The 12,468-nt window shown below is 43.8% G+C and overlaps 1 long non-coding RNA gene across 1 annotated transcript; it reads left to right on the top strand.

The window, feature by feature from the left end:
- Window positions 1-280: 280 nt before the first annotated feature.
- On the top strand, window positions 281-10,980 carry LOC110260951 (uncharacterized). The gene is made up of 2 exons (XR_002344582.2): window positions 281-526; window positions 6,086-10,980. It is a non-coding gene; the product is annotated as an uncharacterized LOC110260951 (long non-coding RNA).
- Window positions 10,981-12,468: the final 1,488 nt, after the last annotated feature.

Raw genomic sequence — 12,468 nt, 5'->3', positions numbered from 1 at the left:
TTGCCAAATCACAGAAGGGGACGTTTTCATTCTGCTGATTGAAAATAATTCTCGGGATTTCTCCTGAAAGCCCCTTAAGTAATTGCATTGTGAAACTTAAAAATAAATACATAAAAACAAAGGGGAAGAACATTAATTGCTTTTAATATCTCCGGTCTAATTTCAGCAAAGCTTAGCACCCTAATAGCTGGGGATCTCAGGCCATACAACAATGGATCAAAAATAGAAGGCTCATCGTGGTGGATATATTTAGAGGCTGATGCTTTTCTTTTGTAACTTTAGGAGAGATTTGTTCCCAGGCACACTGTTACTCTCTCTGTGAACTGACACGGGGGTGTTTCTATAGAGGACTCACGGGGTGGGGTCACTCTGAAGCCCTTGCCAAAGGAAAATGACAATGATTATCCTGAGGATGAGATGCGAAAGAGCTGCTCCACGGTCAAGGTTGTGAACGACAAAGGAACGGTTATCCTTTTATGGTCTTCCTCCAAGCTTTTGAGGACAACGATAAATTATTTTTAAAAAGGTAGGTGGGCTCTAGAACTATTTTCCACACCTGAAATTATTATTTCCTATCTCTGAGACTCAATTTTCTTATCTGCACGCTCCACAGAGAAAGGAGAGGCAGGAAATATTGACTTTGCTGGATAAATCCTAACGTCACCTGGATGCTGTTCAGCATTCAGAGTCCCGGTTTCCACTGAATTGCAATTTCCAAGGAAAGGGCTTAGCAATCCCCCCCCCCACTTTGTGAAAGCATGCTAAGGGGTACAGGTATCCCCCACTATTCTAAAGTTATACCACCATACTACCTCTCCTTTAGGTACTAACTACATTAGTACCTGTTTTCACTAGCCAAAAGAAATTCAAAGAGGGCTTTTAGATTTACCAAAAAAAAAAAGTGAGAAGTGAAAATAGCGGTCAGGCTTTGTTTTGCAGGAGGCTTTGTAGAGGCACCCAGAATGGCAAGAGCTCCTTCCCAGGAACTACACGTAGCATCTCAGCCTCAAGCTGCCAGTTTGAACAGTGTCTGTGAGCATCTGTGCTTTGTCTTGATGTATTTTGTGCATCTGTTAGCAAGATGTGTCACGACATAATGGCTTCTTCATTTTATGCCCTTTCAGCTTAAGAGAAGTTTTCATAGAAATGTGGTACTTTCGGACAGCAGGGCAATCTGTATCTGGGAAGTTTGCTAAACACTTGCAGATCTTTGGGGCCTCCTTTCCAGATCCACAGCTGTTCACAGACTCAGGGCGAGCCTGGCTGTGAAGCAGTGCATTGTGGGGAAAAGCAGGGGCTTCCTACATGGGGCCAGTTGAGGAATCAGGGGTCCTCAGCCTGAGAAAGCTCTTCCAACCAGCCAACCGCAGTGTACAAATGCTCCCATTAAGATCACAATTCACCCTTCATGTGATGGCAGAAGGAGCAAGCATTATGCTGAAGCAACTTTCTAGACCTAAGATGGAGCAACTCTTGCCTAGGGTGCCAGGTCAGCAGAGCGAAACTCAGACAACTTCTGTGTTCCCATAAAGCCTCTGCTTGACCAGAAGCACAGGCTATCCGGTCAGCCAGCACCCAGATGCCAAGCCGACTCGGGCTCTATACTTAATTGCTTGTTCCTTTTCTGTTTTCAGTCTCTTCCTTGTTCCTTATTTTTTACCGTATAAAAGCTCCCTGCCTTCCACACCATTCTGCAGTTCTCTGGACCCTTGGGGGCAGAGACGCCCACTTCATGGAGTGTTCAAGTTTGTTTGTTTCACCTAAAAGCTCTTCTTTGATCACTTTTAACAGTTATAAGGAGCAGGACCAAAGAAAAGTAAGTTTTAACACGGATTGGGTGGAAGGTCAGCTGAGGATGGGAGAGGCAGAGGCCCCACAAGGGGATAGAGGCTCAGTAGGGGCCGGTGCAAAGGCAGACAATTAGAATGTCACATATGCACCCCTTTCTGTGCCCTAAGTCCTTTCCAGGTCTCAGAGTGCCCAGCTAGAGGATGCAGTGGTTGAACTAGACACCAAAGGCCCCTTCAGGTTCTGATGTCACAGCTCAAAACACTTGGCAGCTTTGCTGGGCTGGTCCTGACTTCTGCTTAGATAGTCCAACCAATTTCTGCTTTGCAGTGGGAGCCTGGGTAAAGCGCCTTGGTTTGGCCTTCTAGTGAATTCCAGATGGGTATCATGGGAGCAATCCTCATCCAGGATGGCCAGTGCTAACTTTACTTCCAGGTTGTTTAGGATCTGAATGGCCTCTTTTTTATTTTATTTTATTTTATTTTATTTTATTTTATTTTATTTTATTTTATTTTATTTTATTTTATTTTTTGGCCATGCCTGGGGCCCGGGGAAGTTCCTGGGCCAGGGACTGATCCCGAGCCACAGCAGGACATGCTGGATCTTTAACCCACTGAGCCGCCAGGGAACTCCCTGAACAATTTTAAAGACTGAAAAATAAAGCTGTTCTGTTTTTTTTTGTTTTCAATATCCTGCTCTTTGTAGATGAGGAAAAATTAAGCACAGCTTGATACAAATGCCAGTCATCAGAAACCAGCCCATTTTAAAATATTTTATTTTATTTTATCTTTTTGTCTTTTTAGGGCACGTGTGGCATATGGAGGTTCCCAGGCTAGGGGTCAGTTGGAGCTGTAGCCGCCGGCCTACCCTACAGCCACAGCAACTTGGGATCCAAGCCTCATCTGTGACCTACACCACAGCTCGCAGCAACACCGGATCCTTAACCCACTGAGCTAGGCCAGGGATTAAACCCGAGTCCTCATGGATCCTAGTCAGGTTCGTTTACCACTGAGCTATGAGGGGAACTCCTATTTTTAAACATTTTAATCTTTTAGTATCATTTAACCTTTTCCCCAGCCCTCTTGCAAATGCAGTGATAGAACATATAACCCAGAGTGCTTAGTCCCTTATTTGGCACACAGCAAGTTTTCAGTATGTGTTTGGAGAATTAGTTGATATGTTAGTAAGTTATGTAGACATCACTGTGCTAAATACTTTCATGTATTTTGTCTTTTAATCTTCATCATCATCCTCAGAGGTATTTAGGTATGAGGTAGCATCTAACTATGGTTTTGATTTGCATTTCTCCAGTGATTAGGAATATTGAGCATCCTTCCATGTGTTTGGCCATTTGTATATTTCCTTTGGAAAAATACCTATTCAAATCTTTTTAGCTTTTTTGATTTTTTTTTCTGTTGTTGAGTTGTGGGAGTTCTTTATATATTCTGGATATTAATCCTTTATCAGATATATTATTGCCGTCTATGGGTTATGTTTTCACTCTGCTGATGGTGTCTTATGATGCACTGATGTTTTGATAGTTTAATTTTTCTATTTTTTTCTTTTGTTGTACTACAAGAGCTTGAATGATTCTGACGTAGCCAAATTTGGGAACCCTAAATTTGGTCCATAGTCTAAACATTTTTTTATTTAAACCCTCACCTCCCTCTTTTTTCGCTTTTTCCAAGTGAAGACTCACCCGGGGTTGGGGGGGAGGAATCTATTTTTAAAAGAAAGAATTTTTTTTTAATTTTTTGTTTTTTATTAAATTGTAGTTGATTTACAGTGTTGTTCCAATTTCTGCTGTATAGCAAAGTTACCCAGTCGTGTGTGTATGTGTATAGATACAGATACATACACATTCCTTTTATCATGCAATTGTCCATCAGATTCTATCCCAAGAGACTGGATATAGTTCCCTGTGCTGTACAGTAGGATCTCATTGCTTAAACATTCTAAATGCAGCAGTTTGCATCTACGAACCCCAAACTCCTAGTCCATCCCACTCCCTCCCCAACCCCCTTGGCTACCGAGTCCATTAAAAGAGAGAACTTCTTGGATGAACAGTTCTCTTCCAAATGAGTACCTGATCCCTGGTCTCCCGATTCCCCCAGCAATATCTTCAGAAGAACTTCCACAGGTTTAAACAGCATTGATCTAGTGATCTAACTCCCCACCACCACCTTTTAAAATGGGGACACTGGGTCCTAGCAAAGGAAAATGCGTTTCTAGCTTGATTCCTGGCTGATCAAGGTGACCATATAATGTGAAAAAATCAACAAAGAAGATGTTTGTGTGTACAGGGAGCTTTGAAATAAAAGCACAATGCAAAGGTAAAAATAAGACAAGTTTGCCATCTCTTAATGCAAAAGATCACTCAAGTTTAACTAGGTAATTAATTAATTCACAAGTCAATCCGAAGTAAGAGCAATTACTAAACAATGACAAATGATAAGGAATAAACCCTAAGGTAGGTGATGATCAAGAAGATGAAACAGTTTTAGCTTGGAATCCTATTACAATTCTATTTCAATATAAATAAGCTGACACCAGAAGCAAACGATTAACCCCAAAGCCACTGGCTGTTCATTAGCTAAGGAATAATTTTACATTTCATTATTATTTGTGTTGGCTAAATTTCCATTAAAGCCAATTTAGTAAACTGGCCTTCTGATGGGCTTGAAATTAAAAGGAGGAAGAGAAGGCAGGGAGGGGACAAAACAGAGGGCATCATTTGAGCATCTAGGGACGAGAAACTCATGGGGGCAGATTGCCACTTTAATTAAAAATAATGTCTCAATTCACTTTGAAAATGAGCCTCCGGAAAGTGCCTGGGAAATTTTCCCTGGCCAGAGTGTCTGGCTCATTCATGCAGTGGGTGATTTCTGTTGCCAGGGTTTCTGATTGAATGGAGGAATGGCCGGCTCATTCCCGGGTCAACTCCTCACATCCCCAGCTGAGCAGTCTTCAGGAGGAGAGAAAGGGCTCCTCAAATGCTTGTCCCAGAGCCTGGGCAGAGAAGTCCCTGCTTCATTCTTTGGGCCAGGATGCAGGCTTAAGGATTTTTATGTAACATAAAAATGAGAGGAAACTTCCCAGTGTAGCTTAGTAGTAATGAACCCAACTGGTATCCATGAGGATTCGGGTTCCATCCCTGACCTTGTTCACTGGATTAAGGATCCAGCATTGCCATGAGCTGTGGTGTAGATGCAAATGCAGCTCAGATTCCTTGCCTTACCGCAGCTGTGGCTGTGGCATAGGCTGGCAGCTGCAGCTCCGATTCAACCCCTAGCCTGGGAACTTCCATATGCCACAGGGGCAGCCCTATACAAAAGCAAAAGAAAAAAAAAAGTGAGCAAAAGACTAATGGCCTAGCTCACATTTAAAGAGTACTCGCTTTCGCCAAGCCCCATGCTAAGTACTTTCATGAATGAACTTTTTTTTTTTTTTTTTCTTTTTGCTATTTCTTGGGCCGCTCCCACGGCATATGGAGGTTCCCAGGCTAGGGGTCGAATCGGAGCTGTAGCTGCCAGCCTATGCCAGAGCCACAGCAACTCGGGATCCGAGCCACGTCTGCAACCTACACCACAGCTCACGGCAACGCCGGATCGTTAACCCACTGAGGAAGGGCAGGGATCGAACCCGCAACCTCATGGTTCCTAGTCGGATTCGTTAACCACTGCGCCATGACGGGAACTCCTCATGAATGAACTCTTAATTCTCCCAACTCCTGTAAGGAGGTAGATCCTGTTATTATTCCCATTTTACAGATGTGAAATCTGGGACACAAGATGAGAAACTGATATTACTCAGCAAAGATGGCACAGAACAGGGATTCAAACTCATGTCATTTATTCAAGGGCTGTGTGCTTAATCACAAGGCTGTACAGTCTCTTGATAAAATTATGAAACCACTTTGTGCTAAGTCCAACAACCAACTGAGTACAGGGTGTATAGTGAGTTGTTAGGGAAGGCAAAGCTGCAAAGCTGAGTCAGGGACAATTTAGGGGGGCTTAGAATGCCAGGCCCCGGGGTTTGAACTTGATTCTTTGAGGTTTCAGAGAATGCAATGCCCAGACCACTGGGAGGGAGTCCATAAACAGGCTTTAAAATAATATTTAGTAGTTACGTATATGTTTTAAGTTTATTAGAAATATATTCAGTTTGCATATACAATCAAGTGGAAAAGAGAACACATAAAGAACAAAGGAAATTTTATTTAACACTTTACATATTCTCCTACTATGTGTCAGGCATTATTCTAAGTGCTTTGCATTTTAACTCTTTTAATTCTTAGAGCAACTCTATAAGGCGGGTACTATTATCCACCTCACTTACAAATGAGGAAACCGAGGCAAACAGGTTAACTTAGATCTCACAGCCAGCAGACGGCAGAGCCGGGATGGGAACCCGGATGTTTGTCTCCAGCCTGTGCTCTTCGCAATGATGCTAAGTGATGAAGAGTCGAGGAGGGAGGGCATCTGCTCCAGGTGATGTGCTCCAGAATGACCTCTTCGAGGACTGCCAGGAGGCGTGGCGCAGAAGCTGACTCCACGCCTGTGAGAGGCACTGGCAGCAAACTGGCACTTCTTAGCCAACAAGGCAGGATTCCCAGCACATTTCAAGGATCAGGTGTCCACGTCAGAAACCAACCCAGCTCTAAGTGCCCCAAAATCACGTTGCGGGGAGTGGTGCTTTTGTGCTCATGTGCCTGGACCACTTATGCACCTGCTCTGGAAGCCCGAAGCCCCCAGGACTGCCCAGACCCCCTGCTTTGGGATGTGGTAGAAGAAACCAGAGTCTGGTTTTGGATGCTCTCAGGCAGGAAGTATTATGCATCCAGAGGAGGCCTAATCGCGCCGCCACCCCTGACCTACGAGGAGAGCTCTTGAAGCCTGACTCACCACCAAGCCCTGGAGCAGGACTGGAGACCGCCTCTCCCTGCACATCTGCGCCTCTTCCGTCTCCATCGGAACCCTATGGCTGGTGAGTTCCTTAAGGGACCACTCTCATCAAGAATGCCCACTCCCACCTCGATCCACCTGCTTTACCAAAAGCCTCCCTAAGGCAGAAGCGGTGCCCTGCACCCCACTCCAGTCCCGCATGGCCACCCAAAGTGTTTGATGCCTGATCCAGGATAGGAGATGGTCAGCAGCCCAGCTCTGCCCCCACCAGCTTTCTGCCTCTACATGGCCCTGGGCGAGCCCGGTCACCACTTTGTACCCATTCTCTTCATTTGAAAAGGAGGAACTGAGAGCAGATCCAAGTCACGTGACTATGTTAGGGGAGGGGGTTACCTAGATAATGTATCGAAAATGTTTAGCCCAGTGCTGGGCACCTATTACATACTAGATAAATGAGAGCTATGACTCCTAATAATATTAATACAAGTTTCTAGTTTGACGGCCCAGACCTGGAGTGTGGAAACATGCAAGCATCATTTACAAGTCCTCCAGTCTTGCCTGCGTTGGGTTTGGCACCAAGGAACCACCACAACCTCTGAGAGCTGAGGCCGTCTTCCCTTTGTTAGATCCTCTGCTTTCCCTTCTGGCCTGGACAAGCCCTCCCTGCTTTACCTAATAGGAGGAGCAAGTCTTTGCCAGAAGAGAGGGAGACATCCTTCGAAAGGCATCTAAAACGTTGCCATTTATGGTGCAGAGTGAAGGCCATAGCTACTCTTTCAATGACACATGCACAAAAGCTCTTGTTATGGACACAAATAAGAAAAGGGAACCCTTCGCCTGGTGTAATTCACTTCATTTATTGACCAGAGTTCTCTCCCCCAACCCCGATTCCTTTGCATTTGTCAGCGGTTCAGAGACCCCTGGCATTCAGCATGATTTGTAATGTAAATTATATAATTGTACTTTCACATATTTTAACATCAAATGAAATGATTGACTACAGAATCGGAGCTGTCTACAGGTGGGGGTCAATTACCATCTGAATAATCACAGTGCCACACAAGAATAGCATAGCCGCTGAGCGTGACATATTTTTATCTCTATGCATTTCAATGAAGTCAGGCTGGTACATAAAAGGTTATCACCTAGGAAACATATTTTCCTAAGCACAAGTTAAACATGCAAGTGAGATCAGCAAAGATATTCAATTTAGCCAGTCAACCCTAACCTATTAATATTTTAACAAAATCCAGTGAGGATAATTTTTTTCTTTGATCCCATTTCATGTGAGCAGCCTGGAAAGGGAAGAAAAATTAAAAACAAAATAGTCAAGCATACAGAATGAGGTTATGTATTAAGTGGGCTATTTAATGTTTCTGGCATTTCATAGCCCAGGGGAAAGTGTGGATGGATTTAACCATCAAGAGCTGTGTTCCCTTGGCCACAAAGTTCGAGAAACATAAAATAATCTATACTTCCAAGCTGACAAATCGTACCTGACACCCAGCTTCATCTCACCGGGACTCCGGAGATCAGCATTAATCATATGTTACAGGGAGTAAAAAGAAAAGTAAATCACGCCACACTGAAAAGTGAGATGGAAGGTCTTCAGGCAAGGATTTTAATCAATAATATGTGGGATGATAACCAGAAGCTATTGTTTTAATCTTCCAATATGAAAAGAAATGAATGCAAAACACAAAGCTACTGAGAGCAGAAGCGGCTTCCATGATGCCTTGTAAGAACTGAAAACAATTTGGCAGCTCAACTTCCCGTCTTGATGCATGACCCCCCCCCCCACACACACACACACGATTTCTTTTTAATGGGAAGGAGTCAGGTGCATCCTTGAAGTTGCTTGTGTCTGGAGCCATTGCTTTTGCCCAGGTCCTGGGTCCCAAGCTACACTTTGCTCTGTTCTCCCTGTTCAGCCAATGTCTACTAGTTTGGCACTTCCAGCTTCCATTTCTGCCCCTGCTAAGAGATGCTTCTCTCCTAAATTCTCAGTCCCTGTGGCTTAGGTCGTGTTGGCTTCCCCAGCGGTTCTAGGGAAAGAGGTGTTTCTGTCCTGGCATCACTGATTTATTAGTTAATTAATTAATTCACGATTAACTAGTTCTGGGATGAGTGGGAGATTCATTAGAGCCCACGAGATGCAGCCTTGGGTGTTCTTGGCTGTACTCTTATGAAAGAGGCTGATATGGGTTGAACGGTATCCTCCTCAAAATACATGTGTTGAAGGCCTAACTCTAAATACCCGAGAACATGAGCTTTTGGGAGAACAGGACCATTGCAAATCTGATTCGTTAAGATGAAATCATACTGGGGTAAGTGGGACTCCTGATACAAAGCAATTAGCATCCTCATAAAGAGAAAATTTGGACCCAGACAGATACACACATAGGGAGATGCCAGGTAAAGACGAAGAGCTCTGGGTGAGGCTTTTACAAACCAGAGAACTGCAATTATGTCCAGCAAACTGCCAGAAGCTAGGGAGAGGCATGGAACAGATTCCTCTGGCCCTGGTGACATTTTGATCTCAAAATTCTAGTCTCCAGAACCGTGAGACTATTTCTATTATTTATGCCCCTCAATTTCCATCCAGAGTTTTTTCAGGCAGCCCTAGCAATTTAATAGAGAGGCCCCCTCTCTTTTATTCCCATGTACTAGGAACTTTGAAAATTTAAGTTTGGTCTATGCTCTGCTCTGAATGTGTTCTCCCAAAATTCATCTGTTAGAATCCTAACCCTGACAGATGGTAGTATGAGGAGGCCTTTGGGAGGTGCTTAAGCCATAAAGGTGGAGCCCTCGTGAATAGGATTAGCATCCTATAAAAGAGGCCCCCCGAGAGATCCTTAGCCCCTTCCACCACGTGAGGCCACAATGAGAAGTCTGTGACCTGGAAGAGATCCCTCACCCAAGCACGCCGGCTCTCTCATGTCGGACTTACAGCCTCCAGAACCATGAGAAATACATTCCTGTTGTTTGTAAGCCACCCCGTCTGTGGCATTTTGTTATAGCCGCCCAAATGGACGGAGACAGCACGGCTGGCGTTTATCTTACCCAGCAGTGGAGCCAACAATTGCAAAGCTGAGCGCCTACTTACAGAGAAACCTACACCTCAGGCAGATATTTCCTGAGTCCCTGGGTCCATCCATACCTGAGGTTTTATCCCCAATTTTGTGATTATGTGAGCTCTTAAATTCCCATTTTTACTTAAGCTACTTAAAATTGAATTTTCATCACTTACAACTGAAGGAATCCTAAATGGTTTATTCTGAAAGCAGTCAGTGTGCTCTTAGGATGAATTAGTAGACCAGAAGTCTTCAGAAAAAAGGACATGTTCTTGTCAATTAGACCACAGGAAGGTGGCATTCAGTTTGAGGCATCACACGTTCAGGAGGGATAAACATGGGCAGAGTGTTTGAGTGGTGAAAGACCCGGGCTGTGAATGACAGGAGGTATAAAGGATGCTTGTCCTAGGCCAAAAAAAAAAAAAAAAACTTTATAGAAAACATGATAGATGTCCTCAAATATCCACAGGAATGACCATTAAAGGAAAAGATTGAGATTTAATCCCACTCCCCGAGGATAGAACTAGGAAGCCGTGGAAAGACAGAAATAAAACAGTGATTTTTCTAATTTTCTGCTCCCAACTGCCAGAAAAAGTAGAGACATGGCCCTGAAAGCAGTGAGTGCCCTGTCACAGGAGGTGTCCCAGTAACAGAGGGGAACTGGCCTGACAGGTACCCATTGAATGGACAGACTGGCTGGATGACCTTTAAGTCCTTCTGGTTTTGACTTTTAGTTTATATATATATTATAAACTGTTACAATGCAGTTTGAAGCTTTCATCCAGCTTGTGCCTTAACTGCCAATTGATTTCAAGTACTGGGTGTGCCTGGCATGGACCACATATAACAAATCTAGAGCCAGGCTGATTATAACTTTTTTTTTTTTGTCTTTTGTCTTTTGAGGGCATATGGAGGTTCCCAGGCCTACACCACAGCCACAGCAATGCCAGATCTGAGCCACGGCTGCGACCTACACCACAGCTCACGGCAATGTCGGATCCCCAACCCACTGAGCGAGGCCAGGGATCAAACCCGCAACCTCATGCTTCCTAGTCAGATTTGTTTCCGCTGTGCCACACCGGAAACTCCTATAATTTTTTTTACAAAAACCCAAATGACTTGGATGTGTCCTTTCCCACCTGTGGACCTCAATTTCCCCCTCTGTACGATAAGGATATTGGGCCCGATGCACTATAAACATTCTTTTGACTGCAGCATGCCACAGTGTCATTTTTCCAACTCAGTCCTTTTTGCCTCGACTTCCATCCAGACCCTTGGGAAATCTTGGGCTCAGTCTGAACGCATGATATCAAACCCCCTTTTTTTCTTTTTTTTCTTTTTAGGATCACATCCTTGGCATATGAAAGTTCCCAGGCTAGGGGTCAAATCGGAGCTGTAGCTGGCAACCTACACCACAGCTCACAGCAACACCAGATCCTTAACCCACTGCGCGAGGCCAGGGATTGAACCATCATGGATACTAGTCAGGTTTGTTACAACTGAGCAATGATGGGAACTCCACACCACTCATCTTTGATTCAAGGAATGGTGGACACTGTGGATGTGGGGCTGTTGGTGACAGGGGGACCCAGAGCATGTTCATCTTCTCTTTGCTTGGATGACACTGCCCACTTCACAGCTGAGAACGGAGGAATGGTATTAAAGTTATAATCAGCCTGGCTCTAGATTTGTTATATGTGGTCCATGTCAGGCACACCCTGTACTTGAAATCAATTGGCAGTTAAGGCACAAGCTGGATGAAAGCTTCAAACTGCATCATAACAAATTATGGCCTTTGGAATGGATAAGCAACGAGATCCTGCTGTGTCGTACAGGGAACTATATCTAGTCACTTCTGATGGAGCATGATAATGGGAGAAAAAAGAATGTATATACGTATGTGTGACTGGGTCACCTTGCTGTACAGTAGAAAATTGCCAGAACACTGTAAACCAGCTATAACAGAAAAAAAAATCATTTTTAAAAATAAATAATTTTTAATAAAAAAATAGTCATACAAAAATAAATAAAAGTTAATTCCCATTATGGCAAAAAAAAAAAAAATTACATCGTAAGCCCTCTCTAGTCTTCTTTTGGAAGATCCTGGGAGTTTGTGCTTAGGAGAAGGGAAGGTGGGATATTTATCTCACAGCCCCAGGTTGCCATCATCATCTGGATTGTTCTCTTTTATAGCCCTGGTCAGACTGCCAGGCCGTCAACTGCCAACTCAGTATAGGATTTAGACTGGATATTGCAAAAAAAAAAAAGCCTGGGCAGTATCAGAGAAAATATTCTTGCTTTGCCCAGGGTGGAGATGGACTGGGCCAACAGGGAAAAGAAATTTCTGTTCATAATCTGTAAAGAAATCCAGAGCAGACTGTGGAAGAGTTTCTATCCACTGGGCTGGGGCAGAAGCCTTAAGATTGTGCTCAGCAAGGCAAGTCCTAGCCATTCTGAAGCGACCGCACACGGCTCTCCACCGTTTTAACGTCCATTTATTGTCTTGGCCTGTTTAAGCTCTTCCTTGAAGCTAAATTCAATCAACAATCTTTTTTTTTGCATATAATTTTTATTAGTCAATTTCTGCCATACCTACAGCAAAGTAACTCAGTCATAAATACATACATATTCCCCTTCTTCTTCTTCCTCTTTTTTTTTTTTTGGTCTTTTTAGGGCCACACAAGGGCATGTGGAAATTCCCA

The sequence above is a fragment of the Sus scrofa genome, chromosome 6 (assembly GCF_054392235.1).
Source record: "Sus scrofa isolate SSC_HxYL_T2T_F1_AM1 chromosome 6, Sscrofa_HxYL_maternal_Yorkshire_Landrace_v2.0, whole genome shotgun sequence".
Taxonomy (NCBI): Eukaryota; Metazoa; Chordata; class Mammalia; order Artiodactyla; family Suidae; genus Sus; species Sus scrofa.
This window is presented reverse-complemented; position numbering and strand designations above follow the sequence as displayed.